The sequence below is a fragment of the Mastigoproctus giganteus genome, chromosome 8, assembly GCF_048544385.1.
Source record: "Mastigoproctus giganteus isolate SK-2022 chromosome 8, ASM4854438v1, whole genome shotgun sequence".
NCBI classification, from domain to species: Eukaryota; Metazoa; Arthropoda; class Arachnida; order Uropygi; family Thelyphonidae; genus Mastigoproctus; species Mastigoproctus giganteus.
In genome coordinates, this window is record NC_143582.1 from 11,431,597 (window position 1) to 11,449,497 (window position 17,901).

The 17,901-nt window shown below is 40.0% G+C and overlaps 1 protein-coding gene across 6 annotated transcripts in view; it reads right to left on the bottom strand.

Moving 5' to 3' along the window:
- Nucleotides 1-17,901, bottom strand: part of LOC150081248 (phosphatidylinositol-binding clathrin assembly protein LAP-like) — a 325,729-nt gene that overhangs the window by 220,156 nt on the left and 87,672 nt on the right. The gene's annotated exons all lie outside the window — the stretch shown is intronic.

The following is a 17,901-nucleotide window of genomic DNA, read 5'->3' on the forward strand; positions in this document are numbered from 1 at the left end:
TTAAGTTTTGCAGATTAGGGTCTGGAAACTAGGCACTTGAGGATCTGATTGAGGTGTATAAAACCTTGAATGGTTTGAGCATGCTCAATGCTGATGGCATTCCTCTTGCTCAGAATAATCACCTGAGAAGGCATAAATTCAAATTGAGAAAAGACAGTTGTAGGATAGACGTGTGGAAATGCTGCCTTTAGCCAGCAGGTAGTTGATTGGTGGAACAGATGTCCATCTTTTGTTGTGGAAGTTGATAGCCTAAATAAATTTAAGGCTGAGCTGGACAGGTATTTGGAACAAATGGAGGGGTGAAATGGGAGCAGTTTTTTTTTGTTTGTTTTTTTTTTTGGCTGATGCTGCATAAGCTTGCATCATATGCCTATACTAATACTATATAAACACTTGTTACAGGTTTTCCCTTTAGCAAGTGCGCACAGCAATATCAAATTTAACAAGGTACAGTGGCACAGTTTCTCTAGGGCCCAAGGCAGTGGAGCCTCAAAATATAACCACTGTTGTTCAAGTCCCTCCTTCCATCAAACCTGAAAAATCTGTCCAAGGGACCCAAGGCCACCAAATTTTGGCATTGCTCAAATTTTGGGCCTTAAGCTCCAAATATTTTAAGGGTCAAATGAGTTAACTCCTATATCAGAGTGCATTGGCTCCTAACAGTCAATATTTTATTGAGGTATAACTTGAACTCAGTGCAATCTGTGCTTCCATTATGAATACTACTGTTATTATAATTAAAATGAATTATAATTAATTTTATTAAATAATTTTAAAAAATTAATGAAGAGCAAAGGAAGTGCATTTCCAAAAATCCTTTTGTTTCTTAGAACACTAATTAGCTGCTTCTTTTATCACCATCCTAAATGTAGTTTAGGTTGGCAAAATGGTCCGGGTTTTTTTACCTGGATTTTAGAAATGCCCTCCTGGTTTATTCAGGACCATTTTGCCAACCTAAACTACATTTAGGATGGTGATAAAGAAGCAGCTAATTAGTGTTCTAAGAAACAAAAGGCTTGGGTAGCTTTTATCAAAACACTAGCTGAAGGGACTATTATGGGGGGGTTATGGACCTTATCACACCCCTCAAGTAATGCATACAAATCTCTATATATATATATATATGATATTGCCATGGGGGGGGGGATGTCTGTGTGTGCGATGAAAGGAGCGTAACGAAATCAGGCGACAACTTAGCATTGTTATGGGCTTATATGAGAGCTTGAAGGGCAGGGTGGATACCCACGAAGGTTCTAAATTGAGGGACCCATCAAGCTCTCAGCTGCCCACATCAATGCCAGAGCCTGCAATTGGTCATCACGCAACACAGCAGCAACCCCCAAGGCAGAATGTGCAGGTCCCATAGGAACTAGTAGTTGTTGGTGACTATAGTCAGGGAAACGGGGAACATGCTTTGTAAAAAGAATAGGTGGAACAGGACCAGGGTATGTCTGCCAGGGGCAAAGGTTGATGACGTTATAGAGCGGATATCTTTTAAGGGCACAAAAGGTGATATAGTTCTACATGTTGATACTAATGATATTAAGAGGAGACCGGCAGAATTACTTAAAAAGTACAGGTCGCTGTTGAAAAAAAAGCCGTGAATTAGGGTTGAATTTGAAAGTGTCTGCAATTCTGCTCAGACACGATAGGAGTGAGTATATGAGAGCCTTGTCAATCAATTTGGCCCTGGAAAGATTGTGCAAGGCTCAAGGAGTAGAATTTTTTTCAGCATGGTCTGTACTTGTTAACAGGAGAAACTGCTTATACAGGGATGGGATACACTTAAATAGAAAGGGTGCAAGAATATTTGCTGATGCTATCGAGGCAGTGTTAGGTGGGTTGGAAAACTACTAGCTTGGGGAGGATACAAGGACTAATAGATTAACAGTAGGCACTGGCAGAGGTGAAAGTGATTCTTGCACCGCTTATATTGGAATGAGCAGAAGCCTGAAAAACAAGATGCAGGATACTTCAGAGACTGCTGGGCAGGTCTCTAAAGTATCTTTCTACAGGCCTAATGACTCTGATGAGTATAATAAGAAACTGTACAGGGAAATAGAGTGGGCCAGTAAATCAGAGTCTTATAATGGGAGATTTTAAATTTCCCAGATATTGACTGGAATTTGTGGGTTGGTCACTCACACACTAGCAAGGCTTTTGTGGATTTATTGGATAAGTGTTTTTCTACAGCAGCATGTTCGAGAGGCAACTAGAGGGAGTAATACTCTTGATCTGATTATCAGTAGTGATTCTTCATGCATTAAGAATCTGCAGATAAAGGAACCACTAGATGGCAGTGATCACAGTGGGCTGAAATGGGATTTACTCAAAGGGGTAAACACTACCATCAGGGGTAAAGGGAAGGGTTATTGCTTTTGTAAAGGCAACTACGATGGTCTGAGACAGTACTTAGATTCTATACAGTGGGACCAACTGATGATGTTACCAACAGCAAATTCAAAATGGGAAGCATTCAAAGAACTTATCTTGGAAGCTACTAGGCTTTACATACCAACTAAGAAATATTGTTCAAGGTTTAGGCCTAAATGGATGTCAGATGAACTAATGAGACATATGGCAGAGAAGAAAAATGCATGGGATACATAAATTAACACATGACACAGAAGCCTATGATAGATACAAGTTGATCTGTAACCAAGTTACAAAGGAAGTTAGGCAGGCAAAGGCAGATTACAAGAAATCTTTGGCAAGGGATGCAAAGAAAAACAGCTAAGAGTTCTTTACTTATGTAAACTCTAGAAAGAAGGGGATGAATCAGATTGGTCCACTTGATATCGATTGTTCAACTGTTGATGATTCTGCTCAGTTAGCTGACAAACTAAATGAATATTTTGCATCGACGTTCACACATGAGAAGTTATTCAGCGAGGGGAATGCCAGAGGTGTATTCAACTCTGGCAGTAAGCTAGATAATCTTGTAATAACTGAGTAAAGTGGAGGAGAAGTTGTTGAAGATAAACACAATGCACCTGGGGTGGATGGGATCTATCCAGTTATATTAAAGGAGGAAGCAAAGGAAGTAAGCAAACCATTAGCCATAATTATGAGTTTCCTTGGACTGAGGGGAAGTACCCATAGACTGGAGATGTGCAAATGTGACCCCAATTCACAAAGGAGGATCAAAGGCTGACACAAGTAATTATAGACCTGTGAGTTTAACTTCTGTTCCAGGATAATTAATGGAGGCTCTGGTTAAAGAAGCACTGCAGGATCATCTAGACAAGACTTCAGTTATAGCTCGGACACAGCATGGTTTTGTTAAGGGGAAGTCTTGCCTGACCAATTTGATTGGTTACTATGATGCAGTCACAAAAGAACTGGATGCAGGGAATAACTTTGATATTATATACTTGGATCTTAGAAAGGCTTTTGATACTGTTGCACATGGAAGACTGCTACACAAATTGGAGCAGTATGGCATTAAAGGCAAATTGCTGCTATGGATAAAGGGGTGGTTGAGGGGGAGAAGACAGAGTGGTAATCAATGGACACTGCTTATTGTGGACTAATGTTATTAGTGGAGTCCCTCGGGGTTCAGTGTTGGGTCCATTGTTCTCTGTATTTATAAATAATGTTGATGATGGTATATCAAGCTTAATGTCCAAGTTTGCAGACGATACAAAGGTTGGCAGGGTTGTTAAGGACACTACTGATGCTATGATCTGGAAAGGTTGAGCAGATGGGCTGAGAGGTGGCAAATGAAGTTTAACATTGACAAAGGTAAAGTACTACATATGGGAAACAGCAATCCCAGAGAAATGTATCAACTCTGTGGCACTACACTGACAGTGTTAGAGAATGAAAAGGACCTGGGGGTAATTGTGCAGGCAGATATGAAGTTCTCTGAGCAGTGCAGACAGGCTGCAAGAGTAGCTCATGGTGTCTTGTCAATGATAAACAGGAATTTTTCTAGCAGGGATAAGGAGATGATTATTCTCTTGTATAAGGCAATGGTCAGGCCACACCTTGAGTACTGTATACAGGTCTGGAAGCCTCATTTCAAGAAGGATGTAGAGCTGCTAGAACAAGTACAGAGAAGGGCAACAAGATTAGTGAATGAAACAAAGGGTTGCTCTTATGAAGAAAGGCTTAAGTTTTGCAAATTACAGTGTCTGGAGACTAGGCACCGGCAAGGCAATCTGATAGAGGTGTACAAAGCCTTGAATGGTTTGAGCATGCTCAATGCGGATGTGATTCTTCCTCTTGCTCAGAATAATCTGCCTGAGAGGGCATAAATTCAAATTGAGGAAAGACAGATGTAGGATAGATGTATGCAGAAATTTGCCTTTAGCCAGCAGATTGGTGGAACAGACTTCCATTCCTTGTTGTGGAAGTTGATAGCCTAAATAAATTTAAGGCTCAGCTGGACAGGTAGTTGGAACGAAAGGAGGGGTGAAGTGGAAGGTGTTTTTTTGACTGATGCAGCATAAGCTTGCTTTCTTGCATCATGTCTCTACTAATGCAAATGTAGACACACACAGATAAATAGATAGATTAAAGGACATTTTTGCCTAGACTCTGAAGGAGTTTGCTGACATATGGGTTGGTGCATTTGCATCATTTTTATACATTGTAAATGCATAAAATGATCAATCTACCAAGATAGATGAATTGGCATCATTTTAATTATACCTCATATTGTGAATACCTTCAAAACAAGTTGCCATGGCATTGCACTCCCTCAAACAAATAACACTTCACCAGTGGAGAAGACTACTGTTATTTATTTGCCTGCCCACCCACTGAAGAAGCCAAAAAGCTTTGAAATGGTGCCATCTGGGTGATGGCACCAGCCACTTCACCAATGGAGTCTTCTCCATCAGTAAAGCATTACTTATTTCGAGGCAGTGCAATACCATGGCAACTCATTACAAAGATATTTATGAGAATTAAAATGCCAAATCATTTTAATTGATCATCAACCTTGGTAGATCATTTTATGCATTTACATATAAAAATGATGCAATGGAACTAATCCATGTCAATTAATAGGGATTGTTTGTTATGCTCTCAATTCTCTTTAGCAAAAATCTGGATAAGAATATTTTGGAATACATTTTAACAACGAAACTTTTTATTTAATCCTGCAAACCAATTCGGACCACAACTACAGTAATCTTCTGTCAAGGTTGCTGTTCCTTGGCAGGGCATTAAATTTAGAAATGTAGGAATCGCAGACTGTTTAAAAATAAGGTTAAAATTCATTTTGGAACTTGACACACCTTAAGAAACTCGTTGTCATGGCATTATACAAATTGTTAGTTTTTAGGAGCATTAGCAACTAAGGCCATATTGCTCCAGGGATATGCGGTGGTCATTCCCTGACCTTTCCGCATCCTCCATATTTGGTGGTCAGGTACAAATTATATTTCAACTTTCCTGGGTGATACAATTTGTACATTAAGTGGTACTGTAAACTGTTATCAAAAGTAACTATGAATATATTATTTTTATTTAGCACACTGGACAAGTGTCAAGTAAAGTACGTCGGTTACATTCCTGCAGCTTAGTTTTAAATTAAAAAAAAAACCGTCAAACCAATAAAAATCACGACGCCATAACGGCGTTTGTAAGAACCAACCGTGTGTTAATGAGTTGAAGTGTGTTCTGTTTTTACTCGCATGGCCTCAAGCTATTCAAAAGTGGCAGTTAAATCCAGGGACATTCAAGTGATGATATATACGTAGAGTGACGTCTTGCACTGGCTGGAAGCTGTTTAAATGAAACGAAGGTCACGGCCAACGTAGAAATGGAAAAAAAAAAACAGTATAGGCAAGTTATCTACAGAGCATCAGTTTTCTAAAATTGGAAAGGGCAGTAAGTCTCATTAAAAGGTTATAATACATCAGATCGATAATGCCCGAGGTATTGTAAATACCTGGTAATTTAATAAATATTACCAGTTGCGCAACACATTAACACGGGGCAAAATCAACAGTTACGAATAGGGTTATACCACATGTTTGATGACGTCAGATTATAAAATATGCAAGAGGCAGTTAATTTTTTAATAGGAGAAACTTTTTTTTTTATTTTTCGTATTTTTTTTTTTTTTTTATAATTGTAAAATCTGACAACTGCAGTGAGATTTCACAAAAATGGGCCGCCCGTTAAACAGGATCATTGGTCACCCTACCAATGAACCGAGAATTTGTAGGGTTACGAATTTTTCAAAACAAATACTGACTCTCGAAGTTGTAGTCAACAGCTGGTAACAGTATCTCTTCATGGGGTGACATACTTGTATTAATGTATTTTTTTTTTTTTTTTTTTTTTTTACTACTGCTTAACGATAGGCATTTTCATAAAAGATAGATGTTTCAGTTGAAACTCTGACTATACCAGGGCGCACAAGTCTTTCAGTATCCCCAGGCCTTCTCCAAGCGGCTGACAAATTGGAGCACTACTATATTAAGATGTTTCGTAAATGCGGAGGCCGTTCTCCGTGTGGCTGACAGAAGCCAACGAGATGGGTGTAAAAAATAACCGCCATTTTGACAACCCCTTCGCACAATACATTTTGTATTTGCAAATCCAAACATGCCCTGCCAATCGAACATCTGGTGTCATAATACAATTTCCCTTAATTGTGATGTAAATCAAAAGCTCATGACCTAATAAACAAAAGGGTCTTTCGTGCTGCTCACACTACTAAGTAGTCAAGTATTCTCCACACAGTACCACCTCCATGACCTAACCGTTAGTCTAACAGGTGTCTGGGAGACAATGCATCTCGTGACCATCAGCAACGCCAAATATCTCACACGTCAGCCAAGAAGCACTGTACTTCCGTGTATTTGCAGGAGAAATTCAAAAACAGATGACACTTGGACTTAACAGCTGGGGCAGCATCATCAGGCAATACTCACAGTCCTATCTTCACGCCCACCCGAGGAGTAAAGCACTACCATTTGAAAATCTTACTCTGTTACAATATCGAGTTCCATTTCTTTTTCTTTTTAACCTTATGGTTGTTTGTTGCTAACCAAGAGTTTCTGAATGGTTTGCGTTAACATGAGAGAAAATAAATTGCGTCATAAGTGGACCAAAACATCTGCACAATAAAAAAAAAGTTAGCAAAGTGACCAAAAGAATGGGGCTGTTCAGAAAGTCATGGCATTGCTGTTTTATTTTAAAATTAAATGAAAGCCGTTCTATTTTCTTTTTTAGCTCCACTTCATAAAGTATCTTTTAATTTTCTTTTGCATTAAAAAATGAATTAATAAATTACGCCAATTTATATTAAAATTATTCCATTCCAAAAATACAGATACTTCAAATTGCACGTATGTCGTCTGAACACATACAAATAGAATTAAGTCACGCAATCCCATTTCAACATGAATATACATGGATGAAATACAGTACAACATAAAAGAATGTTTACTACATTAGAATTTATTTATTTGTTAGAATAATAATAAATAAAAACTGAATTTGCCACGTGCATGCATCACTGTAAAGTGTATGTAAGTGCTTGTCTAAACACCGTAAGTACCATTTGATTTTCCCCTATTTGCAAGACAGGTGCACTCTCGTGAGAAACAGTGCGATTAGAATCGCCTATCTCGTGGGGGGAAATGCAATCAAACGATGAATCACAAAACCTCGCCGATTCCAGATGACTCATTTTCTCATCGGATCGTCACAAAAATCCATCCCATCCTTCTGCATTTATCGACCAATTCCAACGGCATATCACCTAGAATAAATTTCGGAGGTGATGAGGGAATTCCACAGTTAAATACCTGTTTGTCTGACGATTACCAATGCTGCAAGTTATTGCAACACTGCATCACATTAAAATCTTTAAAAATTGAAGAGTCAAGGTGACCTTGTTTGTTAAAGCGGTCTTTAATTAGCGAATGGTGGAGAGGGAAACTCCACAAATCCGGGGGTAAAGCTGTCAATAGATATTTAACTCTTGGATTTACGATAGTGAGCACACTACTCAGAAAGTACAGTTTTCTGTCACACTTAAAATGTTCCAGTATAGATGTAGGCCCTACTAGGGAGCATGTGCCTGTGTTTAGTGAAAAGGCTACGGTTAAACCGGATCTCAACTGTTTTATGCAGGAAAAAAAAAAAGAACGGACGCCAAAGCTATTAACCTTGTGCTTGAAATAACAATCCTCCTAGGGTCTGTATTGAGAAATTCAAAATACAGACAAACAGTGAAAAGGCTGTCCTATTATCTGATGAATCTAAACCAAATGCTCATTAAAAATATCTTCCCGCAATGGATTCTTCACTGAGCAAATGGCTAACTTCATTCGAATAAACCAAATGATGAATCCTGTTTTTTGTCCCAAAAATGCTAATGATTAAACATGGAGGGGACAAAAGAATATATTACCATTACTGGTTACAGAAAATTTCTGGATTTCATCATTGGTTTTAGGCGCATCAACTGCTTGGACTACATTATACCACTGGGTATTCCATTACCAACACGTATCAATGCTTTTCATTGATAAGACGTTTCCAATCAATCCTAATTTAATGAGCACTTGATGATATCGAGTTCTACTTTAATTTGAGATGGACTAAGTGGTAATACTAAAGTTAGTTTTAAAGAAATAGTAATTACAGACCTGTTAGCTTAACTTCTATTCCAGGAAAAATAATGGGGTCACTGGTTAAAAGAAGTAATGAAGGGCCATCTACACAGGAATACAGCTATACTGCAGTCACAGCATGGATTTATTAAGGGGAAAAATATCTGGCCAATCTGATTGGATACCACGATGTAGTAATAAAGAAACAAACAGATTGTGAGAAGAAAAAAAAAATCATATACTGTACTTGGATTTCAGAAAAGCTTTCGATATTGTTCCACATAAGACTCCTATACAAAGTAATGGTTAGGTCACATCTTGAGTATTGCACACAGGTCTGGAACCCTCATTTTAGGATGGATGTAGATCTGCTGGAACGGGCGCAGAGAGCGGCAAAGAGATTAGTGAAGGAAACAGAAGAGTGAGTGGTCTTAACAAGAAAAGCTTCAGTTCTGCAAATGGCAGCATTTGCAAAATAGGCACATGCAAGGTGATCTGATCTGACTGAGGTATTTAAGGCTTTGAATGGATTGAGCAAGTTCAATGCTGATAACATTCTTTCTCTTGTTCAGGCTTCACACATGATAGGGCATAAATTCGAACTGAGGAAAGATGGTTGCAGGATAGATGTACAGAAATTTACCTTCTGACAGCGAGTAGTCGATTGTTGTAGCAAACCTCTATCTGTTGCTGCGAAAGTGGGCAGTTTGAATAAATTCAAGGAAGCATTAGACAGATTTGAGGGATGGACAGGTGGTTTTTTTTTTTTTTTTTGCTGATGAAATACAGATATCGGACAAAAGTCACTTATGATATAAACAGATTGTATACGTGTTTATTTTACGGTTGTTTGCTTGCAGCACTGAAATTAGAATATAAGGTTAACCTGTTTCCGCTATTTAAGGTTAATATAAGCAGCAGCGGTCACTGAAGCAGTCTGGGATTCCACCACGAAAGACGGAGTGCAGGAGAAAGATGTCAGTGAGTGGCAGCACTTCGTAGGTAAAGTAATCCTGTTAAAAAAAATGAACTGAATTTTCTAGTGATCCAAAAACGGTCCGAGATTTTAATGGTGTAAGTCGAAATCAGCAGCAGGTAGTAGTAGTATTGTGATCACTGACGAATATCGCGATCCATTGAACAAATATATATATTCAAACAAGAAAAGATCTACTGCATACAGAACCAAGAGCCTCAACTGATTTCTGGGAGAGAACTGCATCACTAATATCTAGGACAGTTTTCCCCGAAAAGACCAATGTTAGCTACGCATTAAAAAAAAAAAAAAAACTTGGCTATTATAATAAGCCAAAAGGCATAAAAAAAACTGGACTGTTAAATGGAAAGCTGTGATGTGGTCTAACGAATCTAAAATTTACCTATACTCTAATGATGCCAGTCACCTAATTCACAGGAGAGCAATGAGGCCTTCAATGCAATGTGTGTGAAAGATGCCATACAAAGTGTTCAGTGCTGCTTTGAAGTGGGAGATGATGCGTTCACTACTATGAACTGAGTTCCCTACTTGAAATACCAACCAGAATGAACCAAGCTGGCTAAACAAATATTCTGGATAATGTAGTAGTAGTAACTTTTACTGAGAATTTGTGTGGCACATGATTTCGATACTTCTCTATTCCAAGACAACTATCCTGGTTAAGGGCATCTGTTTTAAACTAGCGCGAGAAACAAGAAAGAACGGCAGGGTATTTAGTTGGCCAGCCAAGTCACCAGATTTAAATACATTGAGAACATATCGGATTATCTTGAATGGAAAGTAAAGATATAACAGCATCCATGTAATGCACATGAATTACGGGTTCAATTCTTTCCAGAATAGGGTAATACTGATAAACTATTTAAAGGGTCTAGCTGACTATGGATTGGCCCCTACCAACAAGGGTCCATGAAGAAATTTGTGCTGAATGACAAATTACACATTTTAATTGCACAGATGACTAATTTCTGTCAGGTGTCTGTACTTTTTCTACAGAAGTTTTAAATTGATTATTGTAATTCGGGATAAAAATTTACTTTTTTAACCAAGTCAGTACCAACAGCATATAACAAGGAATTCAGAAAAGTTACGATATGGAAATGGTCGAATCAAGTTTGAAAAAAAAAAAAAAAAAAAACGACTTACCAACAAACCTAATTTAAAACCATGTGGAAATTTCTTTAAAACTTTGATATTCAGTTAGTTATAAAAACAGCAGTCGAAGTTGTTAGATGTTCCTCTAATTTTGCAGATGAAAATAGTCCAATCCCTTTCAGATATAATAACCCAAAGTGAAAGAAACGCTTTGATAAGTGACAACGTGGTAGCATTTTAGACTAAGCGGAGGATATGAATCCAAGTACGTATTATGAATGTGATATCTTGAAGCAGGTGATTTAAACATTGAATTCAAACTCTTCACGTCTATTGGCAAATAAATTTTCGATCTTCTGCTTGCGTACAATTTATAAAAAATGTAAAGGATTTAATTAACTGACATGGGCAGTCTACCAGACCACGAAGTCGCGCGAGCGTGTTACATTTTGGATTGCTGACCGAGTCCAAGAAGACAATGAGCTATGTGATGAGCAGTTAGCGAACCGGTTGTTATATCGGAAGCCCAAAGAGAGAAAAAGGAAACTGGCATAGGCGTGTCCATGGTGGTAAGGCTACCTTGAAAGAGGTCTCATTAGCTCATGAAGTAAACTGGTTTCGCCATGATCAGACCTAGTATGTGGAGTGCGATATAACAACCTAAATCGGGTCCTTTAAGAATCAAAACACTTATGGTAGCATGAACAGAAAGCATCTGAATTATTTTCACCTACACGTAGATAAGGAAACTCGAATTTAAAGAATACTAAGAAACCACATTCCCAGAAATTCAAACTCCATTAACTTGGATGATTCACTACATCGCTTAAAACGCTTCGACCTTGAATGAACAGGACGTCCGTGTCGGTTTTGATGTCCCAGCTGTGTATACTAGCATACCCCCAAAGATGCTGTTACTGTCTTGAACCATTTAACTTAAACTCGTTTTCTATTAGGAGAAAGAGTAGGGATGCTTAGAGAATGTGTATTCTCAATCTATGCAAACATACATGGATGTTCACTTGATATTCTAGAAAACAGCTTGGTGTCCTAAAAGACTAGGAATTATTTTCGTTTTCCACACGGAAATCTCTGGTCAAGGCTAATTTAGTTTGTACAATAATTTGGAAGTGGGGGATCTTATAAGCCCGCTTTCCATTTTGCTAAAAGCAGGCTAAAAAAAAAAAAAATTATTTTTTTCTGAATAAGCTTTTGCGTTAACTTCAAATAACGGCTGTGTATACCATATAACCATTGATATTAGAGTACTATACTATGATCTATTTGTAGAAATACTCCAGCACTTCAATTTTGAAACTAGTTATTTCACTAAGGAAGAGACATGGAAGAAAAAAAAAAAAAAAAAAACTCGAAACGTACAATTTACATATTTCATTAATTAAATGAAGTTTATTCTTACAGAAAGTCTGTATGTAAGTGTCCTTTCTATGTCTTCGTTTTTCAAATAGCATATACAAGATAACGTTACACGCCCTTCGAAGGATTTCTCGGAAATCTAGTCCTAAGAACTCTTCATTACGAACAAAGTTCAAGCTAAGAAATGTTACATCAGTTTGTTCTCAGATTGCCTCTTGCCAAATAGACAGCCGGTTGTACAAAGAATATCCCCACAATCAGAACCAGACAGCAATTAGTTAAATTTTACTCAACATAAAAAGGAAAGTTAAAGTTCCTAGATTCTCATAGGAATACTGGAAAGTTGTGAAAACCCATTTATTTTTCAACTCAGTCCCCTACCCCGGTCTTGACACTTTCTGGCACGATCCACTAACTTTCGGAACCCACTCAAGTAAAATTCAGAAGACTAACACAAACCAGTTGAGAGTATCCATCACAGCATTGTCATTGTTGAATTTATCCTTTCAACTGCTTTTTGAGATTTGAAAATATAGAATAGTCCAATGGAGCCAAATCCGATTAGTATAATGGTGCTGTAATAGCTCGAACTCACAGTCACGCAGTGTTTCCCGAGTCCCACGCGCTGTGTACGCTGGTACATTGTCTTGATGCAGGATGACTCCTCTGGCCAATTTCCTGCGTCTCTTGAGCTTCAGTTCCTCGCGGAAACGTCTCCGTAGGTTAGAATAACAAACACCTAGCACTGAGAGTTTGTACCTCGTTCCAGGAAATTAACAATGATCCCTCCAGCACCGCAGAAGTGGCTTTTCCAACCGACTTCTGCACTCAAATTTTGGGAGGGGAAGAGGGATTCTTCCCCTGTTTCCGGGTCGAAGTGGTGCATTCATTAGTGCATAGTACTCCCAAAACTGAGCTTCATTGGCACTTCAAAATGCTGCACGATCTCATTACAACACCTCACCCTTCCGTGCTTCTGATTTGCATTCAGTGCTTTAGGAACCCTTCATTCCTAAAACATTCACGCCAATATTGTCAGCCCGCCCATGGGCGATGTTGAATGTTGTCTCAATGTGCTTCAATGTTAGTCTACGGTCTTCATTGATCGGGTCATAAATGCCATGGAGATTTGGAGGTGTCGACACGGTAACACGCCTCTCACTGCGGGATCTATTTTCAACAGTCTCGTCCATGCTTAAATTCCGCAACAGTTTTTGATCATGGCTGATAAAGGACAAGATTCCCCTGTTTGCTGCATATCTTCACGAATTTCTTTCGGTGACATTCTCTTTAAATGAAGGTACACAAACGCATGGTGCTTGATTTCATCAACAGTCACCTTCCACACTTCAATACCATCTGTAAAGAGGAAGAATATAGTTACAAACCTGAAATTTACTGTGAACGCACAAGATATGCAGAACATTGACAATATTGTCTCACGAAAACCTTTGCGATCTATATTGGGCTAAAAACTTTAACGCCCCCTCGCATGTTGTTGCTACTCATCCACTGACTGGAACAGTGCTGCATCACTCGCATGTCCATAGCACGACTCCGTGTTATTTGAACCATGTTGCCCTTCACACCGTGTCGATCGAGCAGGTTCAGTAGCGTGTAGACTGATAACGCGATCGTTGTAACCCATGAGAGTGCAATTCATACAGCTCCTTACTAAAGGAAGGATGTATGTGCGCTATCACCAAGATAGAGAGAATAAAAGGAATTTGTCATTCTTCCGGGAACATACAAGGAATACCATCTGTCATAAGGAAACGAAAGTTATTGGCCTATAGCACCGCAAAAGATCACAGAATACACGTAATTTATAGACTCAGTATATCCACACCTCGTGGCATTAGTTGCCTTTAGCATACACGCGAAAACAAAACAGTGGAATTTTTAGACTGAAGAGAGCTGGGATGCACAAGAAAAACTTCAGATCTGACTCGACCAAAAAAAAAAAAAACTCTTCCGTCTAGAGGACTCGAACCTAGACATTTCAGAAACTGTGATAATGTGACCTTATCCACTGTATCGGCAGCGAGAGCCAAGATTCTATTAAAGTAGAAACATTTCCATTGGTAGTGCCCTGCATCCAAGTTGATCATCATAGAGATTAACAAGTTTTCTTGTATATCAGCATCTTCAAGTACTGCCTTCTTAATAAAGTTTTAAAATTTGTATGGATATTCAAGACGTGACCTAACCACGTTCTTCTGTCCTGCTGGCAAAATTACTGCATATCGAAAGACTCCCACGAACTGTGTAGCAATAAGAGCAAAAACTGCATGTTGGACTGCACAATTATCTAAAGGTCTTTTTCTTATCAATTACTTGAATTTATTGCTACTGAAATGTTACGTTTTTCTAGGATGGTGATGTAACTTGCTATGTTAAACGTCTCTTTGCCATTTTCCAGTCCATCCTCCTAGTTTCCAGTTCCTTTGTGCCCACCTCAGAGCAGATAATCATATCGATCAGTATCACATCTTAAAGCCATCCTGTTGAGAGCAATATAACTGCACTCCTGTCAAGATGACTCTGCAATACTTCAACCACAGAGAAGATGCGGATACTACACATGTGCAAGAGACTTTTGCAATTTTTTTTACCTTAATTTCTCATATTTTTAAATTATAACTAATAAGAATCGTTCACATACAGTAAATTATGACCACCTAGCTAATACCGTGTTGGGCCGCACAGTTCGCACCAATAACAACCGCTATTCCCCTAGGCATTGAATCAATTACATGTCTGAAGACGCCCGTAGGGTAGGGATCTGCGGTCATGCTACATGCAAAGTTTTCCAGTGTCGAAATAGATAACGGTTGCGTGTCAATACGCCCCACTTCCCCATCCCACAGGTGTTCACAATTTCCAATAAGGTCAGGCAAATTTGGAGGCCAATCAAGATGGGCGATATGTTCACTGTGTCCCTCAGACCATTAGTGCACAGTGCGGGCTAGATGCCACGGCGCATTATCGTCTTGGAAGATACCGTTTCTGTCCGGAAAAAAAAGATGCAACATAGCAAGGTGCACATCGTCTCCTAAGAGACGCCGGTAAACATCACCAGTATTTTTTTTTAGTTGGTACCTAGGTACAGGATGTCACAACTTAAGTTGTGTGTGTTTGCTAGTACCTAGGTGTGGGAACCTGGGTACGGGATTGCTGACATACAACGGTATGACACACCAACTGGGGGCAGGGTGCGTTACAGCACAGACTACTGGTACAGGCTTGGCTCCACGTGCCGACGTTGAGCACAAGGAATCAGATAATTAAGTGCTAGCTGCTCCCTGGTGGCAAAGTGGCTAACATAAACATGTGGTACAATACATGCAGTAACACATACAATACTATGTCAGGCTCGTTTTACAGAGATTCTATATTCCATCAGAAAGACATTATGTGGAGATAGGCAAACGCCTAGGGGCCACCATAGTCAGGGAAAACAGACTTCATTAAACGTTGGTCCATACTCATCAGGGGTTCCGGGTCTTGCCAGCAAAAGATACCCCATAACCACCACCTACCTGAATAGCGGGAACCATGCATGCAAGCAACACTAGTCCGTGGACTTTTTGCTTACGCCACACACGAAGGGGTGCGTCGGCGTGTTTGCACCAGGCATTTGGACTCTTCCGACTAGTACAGTCGTTTCCAGTGATCCTGTGTCCAACCAGCGTATTGTTGACACCACAGCGTTCGCCGTCGATGATCAGTGGTGAGGAGAGGTCTCTCTTGGGTTGTCTGCTGTGGAATCCCCACAACTAAGTGCTCAGCGCGTCGTCATATGAGATCTTGTTCGTGCATTCCCCATATTTTCTTGCGATGTCAACTGTCGCACAGTGACCTGCCACTGAGCTAGTAAAACGCGTTGCACCCTTCGACGGTGCAGCGAGTTTTACGCTTTTTTTTTTTTTTGTTAGTTGTTGGCGCATCAGCTTCTATGGCCATATTGCACCTCCCAAAGTTTTTGCATTTTACTGTGATCCAAGCCCGAGGCGGGAATCGAACCCGCGGCCTTTGGGTTGCCAGGCAGGCACTTTACCTACCTGGCTAGCCCGGTAGGCAAGTTTTACGCTGCGCCATCTTAAAGGAAAGATCAATGCTTACCACGAACATCAACCTTCGTAATCCTTTGCCGTTCCGTCGGCGGGAGGTGGTTTAACCCGTTCGACACCATTCTTTGTACGCTTAACCACAGTGGGCCGTGAGCAACCAACAGGACATGCCGTTTCGGATATGGTAACGCCCGAGCTCCCACACTAATGATCTTCTGAAACTCCGCGATATCTTCACTACGTCCTATAACTGCTACTTTATCTTTTTATGAAAATCCCAGACACGAAGAACCTATCGTACTTAGTACCGTGCATAGGTTGAAAAGATGAAAGAAGATATTTCAGAGAACGAAAGTTGAGTGAATAGAGTTGAGACTGTATATTTGTGAAACGAAGCAAGTGTTTCGAAGGTTTAGATCTTTTCGCAGATAAGTTTATTCTATTAGTTTGACAATCCATAGTGTATTCAGTAGTAAGAAAAGGTGGGGGGAGGCCATGCTGTATGAAGTTTTTGGATATGGTGTACACATGGTAAGAATATACCCAGATCTTTGATATAACGTGGCCTCGACAATTCTCGTCGCATATATACTACTCGGACTTCCTGCAGTAACTATCTGGCAGAGTAGAGGCAGCGACATTATACGCTAGCTGATTCGAAAGCCTCCTAGAGAGTTACCAATAGGCTCAGTCCGGTGTACTAACTAGCGGCCGGCCTGCGAACACCGTTTTACAGCTGTACCCTCAAAATGCAAGGAAGATTGGATCTTGCCATGATGTACATCATAACCTCAAAGGTCAATCCGTACTGCATGATGGAAGCGATAGGAGAGGGTTTGCCAGAGCTTGGCTCTGGAGACTAAACATGGGTTCCACCACTGCAAGCTTCCAATAAGCAAAGTGGTGGTATTGCACCAGTTGCGCGTCATTTACCACATAGTATTGCCTGGTAACACAGAGGGGCAACATTCCTCCGTGTTGTTTTTTTTTTTTTTTTTTTGATTTGGTAGTTGTTGGCGCATCGGCTTCTGTGGCCATATTGCACCTCCCAAGGTTTTTGCAGTACTTTGATCCAAGCCCGAGGCGAGAATCGAACCCGCGACCTTTGGGTTGCCGGGCAGGTACTTTACCCACTCGGCTAGCCCGGTCGGCTCTCCGTATTGTGCGGAAGCAACACCTGGATCCCTGCTTACGTTGTTTCGCCCCTAGGTGATCACTTACAGTGTGACAGGTGCCGTATTTCAGGACCTGTACATGGGGATTATACCTAGGATTACTAAAATCCCACCATCGTGAAGGTGCAAGCTGAGGATTTGTTGTCACAGACCGACCGGATTTCGCCGAAATTAGGTCCACTTGGCCTGTCATCCGAATATCAGTTCCATCAACGTTTTAGACTCCCAGGAAGCAAGCACAGCTTGGCCTATGAGAGAATGTCTGCGACAGTCAAGAACCATAACTGCTACTTTATCTTGCAGGACCAGATGCCAATTACCACTTCTCTAGAGTAGATAGCTGTTTGGCTTTTTATGCAGCAAAGTCTATGACGGATAGGGTCGTCATAATTTAGTAACGGGTGTATATACTATATACTTTGTTACGTTATCCTGCAGATACAACGATTGATGTTATTAAAAATGATTCGGGCTTGTAGAACGATCAACTGCAGCACTACAAGTATTAACAGGTATCACCCTTGACCTCCAAGCACCCTTCACGGGGCTTTCCCATGTAATCAGAAAGAACAAAGAAACAGAATTCCTGGGGATAAAAACTA